The sequence below is a fragment of the Arachis ipaensis genome, chromosome B6, assembly GCF_059453495.1.
Source record: "Arachis ipaensis isolate K30076 ecotype BB chromosome B6, ASM5945349v1, whole genome shotgun sequence".
In the NCBI taxonomy this organism is placed as follows: Eukaryota; Viridiplantae; Streptophyta; class Magnoliopsida; order Fabales; family Fabaceae; genus Arachis; species Arachis ipaensis.
Genome location: NC_142441.1, coordinates 69,906,460 through 69,916,206, shown reverse-complemented (window position 1 = coordinate 69,916,206; position 9,747 = coordinate 69,906,460). Strand labels below are relative to the sequence as shown.

The window sequence follows — 9,747 nt, the reverse complement described above, 5'->3', positions numbered from 1 at the left end:
GTTATAAATAGATATTAATGTGAGAAACATGTGTCTGTGATTATAATTGTCTTATAAATGTGGTTGTTTGCTATACTTAATGACTGATTGCTTGATTGCTTGAGTGGTATGATTGTTGAAAAGAAATTATTTTAAAAAGTTATTTAGTTGATTATTATGAAAAGTGATTTTTCTTAGTTTTGAAGTTATTTTGATAATGTAAATGAATCGGTTTTGAAAATTATTTGAGATATGAAAATGAATTAATTTTAGAAGTGGTTTAATTTTGAATTAGTTTGATTTTATAAATAATTTAATATTTGAACTGGTTTAATTTCAAAAAAAAAATTATTATTGGAAATGGTTAGATTTGGAAATAATTTGATATTAGAACTGGTTGAATTTTTGAAAATGATTGAGATTTGGAAATGGTTGAGAAAGGGTTTGAGGAATGTTTGGATGGAACCCGAAAAGGGTGGCAGAGTTCGAGTTTTAGAGGAGATGCTGCCAAAATTTTATAAAATTGGAAGTTTCGTTTGAAGTAATTATTTAAAAAGATTTAGTTTTAAACATGATATGTTTTAAGATTGATTTATTTAGGAAAGAAAGAATTATGTTTTGATTTGGGATTGTTGATGAACGGAATGGAAAGAAAGATGATGAGAATTGACATTGAAATATGATTTTTGAATGAATTTGGAAATGAGATATTGATTGACGAATGATGATGATATTGAGAATGACTTAGATATTGATGAATGTTAAATGAATTATTCATATGGCTTATGAATTTGAATTATCTGAGACACGAGTTTCCCTTGGTAGATGCAGTGGCTTGCCACCACTTGCTCCAGGTTGAGACTCGATACTCTGTTGACCCTACGACGTAAGGGTGACTGGGCACTTATAAATTCCCGGGAATGGTACACGCATTGAGCGATTTGATATATATATGAGAAAAAGCTATGCATAGACTCATGGGGATGCGCGTCGGGGGACAGTCCAAGGGTGCAAATTGGACTTGTCGGGTTGTCTGTATAACCAACAGATGAGCTCATTAGCCATACGACAGACATGCATCATATGCATTTGTATGCTTTGCTTGGGTTTGAATTTGTTTTGGTTAGCCTAATTGTTAAACTGTTATTAACTGCTACCTGAACTATTTGCTATAACTGCTACCTAAACCTGTGCTTTTCTTGTCTATTTTGCCTGTATTTGTCCTGGTGTGCTACTTTTGAGAATGAGCTTTGGTGCTGAATTGATGATTGTATTGATTGATTGCGTGGTTGGTTTCTGATTAAGATTTTCTTATAAGAAAAGAAAGGTTTTGGATTTATGGATATTTAAATATTGATTTTCGAAAAGGGTTTTTGGATGACTTGTTGTTGGTTTTTTAAAAGATTCAAAGGACGAACAATAATCACTGAGCTTAAAAATGGATTTCTCTTTAAATATCTTATTATGACAATTCTGAAACTCTGTGGTGAGATCGTATGGTTAGGTTCTCATCCCCTACAACTTTATCTTTCTAGGAGACAGATGAAAAAGCTCACGAAGGGTTGTATTGCGTTTCACTTAGTCGATAATGCTTTATTTACTTATCCCTCGCCATCAATATTATATTATGTAAGAGGGATAGAAGTTGTATGATTTGTATGTATATAATATGTATAGGATACTTGAGTAAGAAGTTTTGTACATGTATATGCTTGTCTTGTTTTATTTAAAAAGTAGTCTTTTTCCGGTTTTCAAAAAGAACAATGATACGATTTCGAGTAAAAGGCTCCTATTTTATTATTAAGTATATGAAGTCGTCATAATACTTCTTGCTATCAGAGTAGCATCGCCGGAAGCGTGATATTCTGATAGTGAGGGTGTTACATTATGGTATCAAAGCAGTTCATCCTGATTAGAGCCTTGGAAATGGATTGACTATGCTTCATTGCATACTTTGAGTGTTTGTCAATGTAGTAGGTGTTGTTCGGATAATAAGAATTAGAGCTTTATGTATATGACTGTCTATTGATTAACGCTGTTAGCTTACTGTTGCATATCTGTTGATATTAAGTCTGGGCAACTTAATGTTGATGGTTTATGTGACGGGAAAGTTAATAGGTTATTATAGACAAATTGGAATTGATAAGTAATGGGTAATGTGAGTCATATGGTTAAGGAATGCTAGAGTTCACTTTTCGTGTTTGGTTTCAACTTGTGATTCTTATCTGCGTTGCTTAAGTTGGCATATCGTTCCTTCTTTACTATCCTCATTGAAGTTCCTTGACTCGGATTCCTTCCTTGAACTATAATTTAACCATTTTTCGACCATATTTTATTATTCATCCATAACCTTGCTTGATTGTATTCTTGAGAGTATGCTTGCGTTTTTTTTTAATATATATTCGTCTTTATTATTAATTATACTCTTCTTCATGAATCTTGAGCTCATTGATATGATCTTGAACCTGTTTTGGTGTGATGCATCATTCCTTACCGTCTATTTTTAAAATTCTTGTTTTGGGATTGAAAAAGTTTAGAATTGACTATTTTTCCTGTCTTATTCTGTTCCACAATCATCCTTTGAACTTTTGATGAGACCCCTTTTAATTTAGCATATACTTCCCTACATGAATTCAAAAAAAATTTCTTATATGTTTAGATCTGTTTATCTGTAATGTTTCACCTATTCTTTTATAGATATGTGAAAACAATTTCTACCTTAGATTTCCTTCTTTGACTACAACTCGATTTACTTTTAACTTTATCACAATTTTTATACGTATTCTTATGTGATTTCGCACCTGAGTATGTTTCAAGACTCTCGAGGAAATATTTTTGCTCATAGCTTAATTAAGTTCTATTTTATAAACCTTGCATATCTTATTTTAATTTGAGATGTTTTGATGCAATACCTTTAGTATTTCTTTCGAAAAGTGAATTCATTCCTTTTTGAGTTTATCCATTCCTTGTGAACGCTAGCATTGACTTTTAGTATTCTTTTTGACCCAGCTTAGATTCGGTTCAAAAGAGTGTACTGTTCTTCTTCTTGATTGTTCCTACCGAAGTTCTTAGATTCAAATTCCTTCTTAAGATTATAGCTTGATTCTCTAACGACTTTATTGCAGTTCTTACGAATATCCTTATTTGATTATGTATTTAGATATTCTTTAGAGAAAGGTTTTTATCTCTTTCCAGTTAGTTTTTGTTTGGTAAACTTCACCTAATTTATTTTTAATTTGAATTTGGTTTAGCATACTACATTGTTTATCTATTGTTGTTCTTTTAAAAAAATGTCGGGCTCATGTCTTTCTTCTTATGAATAGACCGATTCCTTTTTTAAGCTTTTCATTTATGTGGATGTCATATTTGATTCTGTTTTTAATTACTCTCTTATTTTTTTTGAACGTCGCCATTAGTCTTAGTTTTCCATTTCTTGTGAATCTCATACTCATCCGAGTCAACTTGAATTTGTTTCCATCTAATGTACCATTTGTCCTTTTATTCATCTTTCTTTAGTCAAAAGTTCTTTCTTGAGAATTATCTATTGATTGAGTTGTCTTCCTGGCGCGTTTTGTATTCCTTTGGACCAATTGGAAGCTCGTTTGATAATCCATGCCTAGTGAGTTCTTGTTTGAATTCCCTTGATTTAAAGATCCTTTCTTCCATGGGCTAATTTCCTTTTAAGTGCATCGTAATCTTCTTAAATGATTCTTGCGAGGTGGTTATTCCAAGTATACTTTCAGAATTTTGTTTTGAACCATTTTGAAAAGTTTTGAATTCTTTTGAAGAAATTTAAGTTTTGAATCAACTTTTTTTAAGTTGTTGAGTTCCTTCTTAACTATGAAGCACAGACACGGATACAGACACGAGACACGATACGACACGCAACACGGCGACACGCAAATTCTAAAAAGTTGTCAGACACGGGGACACGCATATATTAATAATATAATATATTTAAATAGAGATATGTCTTAATAGAGATATTTTCAAAAACAACCATATGATATGCATTTTTTCCTAAAGTGTATAGGTATTCAAAAGATAAAATTCTAAACTCTTATGTCTTAATAGAGATAGTAAGAATTTTGTACATCATATGTACACCAAAAAAAAGTTATCTAAAGTCATTATTTCTCCATCATATATGGTTGATATCTTCATCATTAGAAAAAGTCACTCTTTCCAACTCCGGTTCATCAAGAGAAAGGTGAGCAACTTCAAGAACACTATTTTCTTCATCAATTGGTGAAAAAGCATCTCCAGCAATATCCCACATCATAGTTTCTCCTTTATTGTATTATGGAGTTTTTCTTAAAAGAAGACGAAGATTAGTGTGGACAAATACTAAATTTTCTGCATGTTTAGGCTTCAACTTGTTTCTTTTTAGGGAATGGATAAAAGAATATGTGCTCCAATTCCTTTCACAACAAGAAGATGAAGATGGTTGCCCTAGTAGCCTAAGAGCAATTGGTTGAAGAAATTTTGCTTTACCACCATGAATTAGCCATCAAGACTTTGCATCAACTATGCCTTTATCATTCAAAGAGTCATAATCTTCAAAGACACCTCTACCATCAGAAAAGCTTGCAAATTCAATGTTTACCTTTCTCCTCTCTTCTTCATTAGGAAAATACCTCTTCAAGCATTTAACTCTCTCATTAGTGATCTCAATATCTTGATGAGGAGAAAATCGTGTAGGATATTCTCTCAACCATTGGTGGCTATAATACCTATATAATTAGTGTTTAAGCATAAATTAATAATGATTCAATTATCTTCACTTATAAATAAAAGTTATAAACAATAAATGTAAAAAGTTACCTTGGATTCAATGAATGTGCTAAACAATGAAGATGTGTGCTACTTTACGTCCATCTTTGAACTAATATTGAGTGCACAACATTGTAGAAGGACGATGACTCTTGTTCATCTTTTCTTTCATAGAGATATATAGCACTTTTTACTTTCTTGATCATTGAATCCCACATCTCATGGACCAAATGAAGAGTATGTGCATGTGTCTGTACTTCTTAAAACATCATAAATAGGATTTGTGAAAGCAAGAATATAATCAATTTTTTGCCACCAATTTCACTCAAAAACTTTTCTATAACAAACTCAGCTTTGCCAATATTATCTTCCTTGTATGAAGACCACTTCTCACTTATAACCATCTCTTTGAAGCCTTGCTTTAACAACCTAAATCTTTTGAGCATCACAATAGTAGAAGCAAATCGAGTAGGAGCAACATTAAGCAACTTCAATGTATTAAATTCATTGAAAATAGATAACCTCATATGATGATTAACAATAAAATTTTTTATAAAAGAAGCATCATCAGCAATTTGAGTAATCCATGAGCATTCTTGATAGAAAAAATTATTCTTCTCTGTATTCTTAGCTGCACAAATGTCCTTTAAAGCAAGGTTGATAGTATGAACAACACAAGGAGTCCAAAAAATAGATGAAAATTCAGCTTCAATCAATAAACCAGCTGCTTTACAAACCGACGCATTATCAGTCACAATCTGCACTACATTTGAGAGACCGACTTCTCTTATCACATCTCTTATTTGCTTTGCAACATAATCCTTGTCTTTGATCTCATCTGAACAATCTACAGCTTTCAAAAACATAGGCCCACTTTCAGTTACAGCCATAAAATTAAGAAGAGGCCTCCTTTGCGGATCACTCCATCCATCACTTACAATGCTCAGTCCCTTTCCACTCCATGAATTCTTAGTAGGTTCTAACATTCTCTCCACATGTTGCTTCTCTTTCTCAAGCAAAGTTGTCCTCAATTTATTATATCCAGGAGGAATATAACCATCAATATAGTTATTGGCAGCATAAGAAAAAACTTTGACAAAATACGAATTTTTTGCTAGATGAAAAGGTAATCCAGATGAAAAAAACATTCTAGCAATATGTAAATCTAGAGTCTCCCTTGCATTCACATTAAGAGCTTTCTCTAAAGGTCCAGTAGCTCTTCTTTTTCTTGAATCAAGTTCACTTGCATTAGATAAGGGTGGAAGAGGAATTGACTTAGCCTTTTTACTTTCATGCAACAATGTACTTTCAATATCAAGTTTCTTAAGTTCTTCAAGCTTTGTTGATGTAACTTTTGCACAAAATCTAATTCCTTTTCCTGAAATCTTCAATAAATGTGCTCTTACTCTAGTATAAGAACCACTGAATAAAACCTTGCAAAATTTACATTGAAATTCAAGATTTTCGTCCCCTTCAATTTTATCTTTCTTTGTTACAAATTTCCATAAAGGCTTATCAACACTTTCTTCAAAATTGTTTTGAACACTCTCTGAACTCATCTCTCACAACCCTACAATAATTTAAGAACCAAAATTACTTTTTACAATTCAATTTCTTGAGCAAAATAGAACTAAAAAAAGCATAAAGAGAAAACAAAACCAAAGAAAATTATTATATAATACTAAACATTTGTGTAAGCTGAGTTCATTCCCAGCTATTATTGTTTAATGTTTACTAAAAAAGAAACAGATAAAAACATATTATAAGAGGTGCGAATTGCCAAAGACCACAACAAAACCTTAACAAATAATCTTTCAATATGAACATGATTACTAAGAAGAGAAAGATAACCTAAAGTTATGAATCAGGATTACCATTAGAACCATGATATATATAATAACGGAATATACATAAATGCATATAGAACAAATTATAGACAAATTGTTATCTAGAGTCTAGACATTTACACTAAAACTCAAAATAAATTGATTTCTAGAAATCTTACAAGTCACTGCCATATTCCTCTTCATATACATAAGTGCTGAATACTGGCCTCATCGGTCCCTTAGCCTTTGAACTAGAGCCACCACCACCGCAACTCTTGCTCCACTTCTCACTATTGAAGCAATTAAACCAGCCACGTCACTTCTATCATCTTTAGGTCCTAACTCCTAACCTATCAGGAAGTGAGACTAGCTCCTTTTCTAAACCATCAAGACTCAAGAGTAACCTTACCATCAATCCAGTTTTTTTCCTCTTGTTTTTCTTCTATCAATTCTATGCCTTTCTATTACTTTCTAGTTTCTAATCTTCTCATAGCAGCAGTAAAAAATTATGAAAGAAGTATCAAATAATACCTAATTCCAGAAGCACAAAACAAAATAAACCAAAACTAAACCAAGAAGATGCACAGAACAAAATAGAAATCCAAAATCAAATGGAAGCACAAAATTGACAAAACAAATCAGAACCAAAGAGAAGCACAGAGGCCAGAGAAAAATAGAAATACAGAACCAGAAAATTGATGGATGAAAAAAAAAATATTCTCCCTTACTTGAAATGGAGGATGCAGGAGAGCACGACGGAAGAGCACGAGAGTAGGGCAATGGTCACGGTAGAAGTAGCGACCGGGGAGGTGGCGAACACGGCAGCAAGTAGTGACTGGAGAAGCAATGATCGGTAGTGAACAGCGATGACAAGCACCGCAGAAGAAGTGGCGGCAGTGAAGAGGAGATGCTGAGATTAAGAGTGAGTGGGTGTGGAGAGAGATGATGAACATTCACGGCAGTGATGACCGGAGGTGGCAGCGATGGCTGGAGGTGGCGGTAGATTGGCGGTGAGGAGAGGGTGAGTGGGTGTGGAGCCACGGAGCCAGAGACGGGCTTGGGAGTGGAGGTGAAAGGTTAGGTTTTTAACTTTTGTTAAAGTGAAGGGTGAAACTGATGAGGAGAGCTTTCCAAAATATCATTGGGCCGTGTCGGGCCGTGTCTGGGCTGTGTCTGGGCCGTGTCCGGCTGGTTTTTTTGTTTTTTGGACAGGACACGTTTGGACATGGGAGACACGCGTGTCGGATGAGTGTCTCCGTGCGTCGTGTCCGAAATGTGTCCGACACGCCGACACAGCAATTAAACAAAGTGTCCGTGCTTCATAGCTTCTTAAGCTTTTCATTTCTATGAGTGACATGCTTTATGAATCCTAATTAAAATCCTTTCATTTAAGTTTCTTTCTTGAAATGTGTTGGTTTCCTTCTTAGTACATCTTAATATTATTGAACATCCTTATAAGGTTGTGATTTCAAGTATATTATTGGAGTTTTGTTTTAAACCTTTTTAAACAAGTTTTGATTTATTATTATGCAACTTTGTCCTTGACTTTGCATTTCTTTACTTGAGCAGTGCCTCTCTTTGATGTGATTTGAACTTGTTTTGGTGCGATATAACCGTCTATTGAAGTTTTAATAAAATCTCTTTCAATTCAGCCTACACTCCTTTACCTTATACTCTAAAAATTTATGTATGTGATTTAAACCTGTTCAATTGTAATGCATCATTTTTTCTTTTATGAGCAAAACTTTATCTCAGATTTCCTTCCAACAAGATCGCAATTTTCATGCAAGCTTGAAAAAGAAGAGAAAATACAATTTTGCTCTTAGCCAAATTAATCTTTCCATTTACAAACTTTGTGTAATCTATTTTCACTTGAATTTATATTGAAATAATGCCACATTTACGCTTTTATTAATCTTTTGAAGGATGTTTGTTACTCATTTTCTCTTTCAGAACATGAAATGATTTTTCCTTAAGTTTTTCATTCTTTATGAACAATGTATTCGAGAGTATCCTTAAATCATACTCTTGAGTTCTGTGAATTTTGTCTTTGGTTTTGGATATTCTTATTTTGTAAACCTCATATTTACTTGACTCAGCTTGAATTCGTTTCAAAATACTGCATTGTTTTTCATCTTATTGGTCCTATTGAATTCCTTCGATTCAAGAGTTACCCTTAAAATTATCAGTTGATTCTCTTTCCAGCACTCTTTATTGCTTGTTCATATCCTTGTCTACTTGTGATTTCAATAATTCTTTCAAATTCTCGCGAACACGGTCCTTGTTGCTTTTCTTTCTTTTCTATGGTCTATTATCCTTCTGAGTATACTCGAGATTAGTTTTGGTATCTTGTGTGGCCGTTAGACTTAGTAAACGACACACTAGCCCTTTAGGACACGTTTGGTGAACGCAAAAGGGTGAAAATTGTAAGTATACGACGTTGCAGGGAATTGTGGAATCTTGTTTCATGTGAAAGAGTTTTGTTGATGTTAGGTTTGTGAGCATTAAGATTTGCGAAGTGTTTGACGAGGTTGAAAACCCTCGGATGAGTTGTTCGATGAAGTACGATTGAGGATGGTGGAAATAAGTTATGTTGAAGTTTGAATAATTGAATCTCTAAAGTTGGTGTGAGATCAGAGTTCGAACGTTAAGCACGTTGTTTTAACCTTAACATATTTTATAACCTTTTGCCGCCTTGCTTTACCATCACATGTTTGAAATATATCATCTTGTACATCAAGCCTATCTTGTAACTTCTGTTTCGCATCACACCTATACCCTTTATACCTTTATGCCATATGAAAATCCTGGTATTTGAAACTATATGTATATATATACTGAGAACTTTTTGCTTTTTCTTTAAATGCATTCAAGAGTGAAGTGATATGAAATCTCTTTTATTTGTATCAATTTTCGAGGACGAAAATTTTTATAAGGTGGATAGGATGTAAGACCCAAAATTTTCATAAGAAAAATATTATTATGAGTTAATTTTAATTTATTTATTCATAAAAGATTTTATTAAAAATTTTACTTAATCTCATAATTATTGAATAATTTTCTATATTTAAATTATACAATTTAATAGTTGTAAAAGAATAAGAATTTTATATGATTTAATTTAAATAATTAAGATTTTAGAATTTAATACTTTAATTTTTATAAACAG

At 32.8% G+C, this 9,747-nt stretch overlaps 1 pseudogene; it reads right to left on the bottom strand.

The window, feature by feature from the left end:
• Positions 1–4,120: 4,120 nt before the first annotated feature.
• LOC148561253 (uncharacterized) lies at positions 4,121–6,311 on the bottom strand (annotated as a pseudogene).
• Between the last annotated feature and the right edge of the window lie 3,436 nt (positions 6,312–9,747).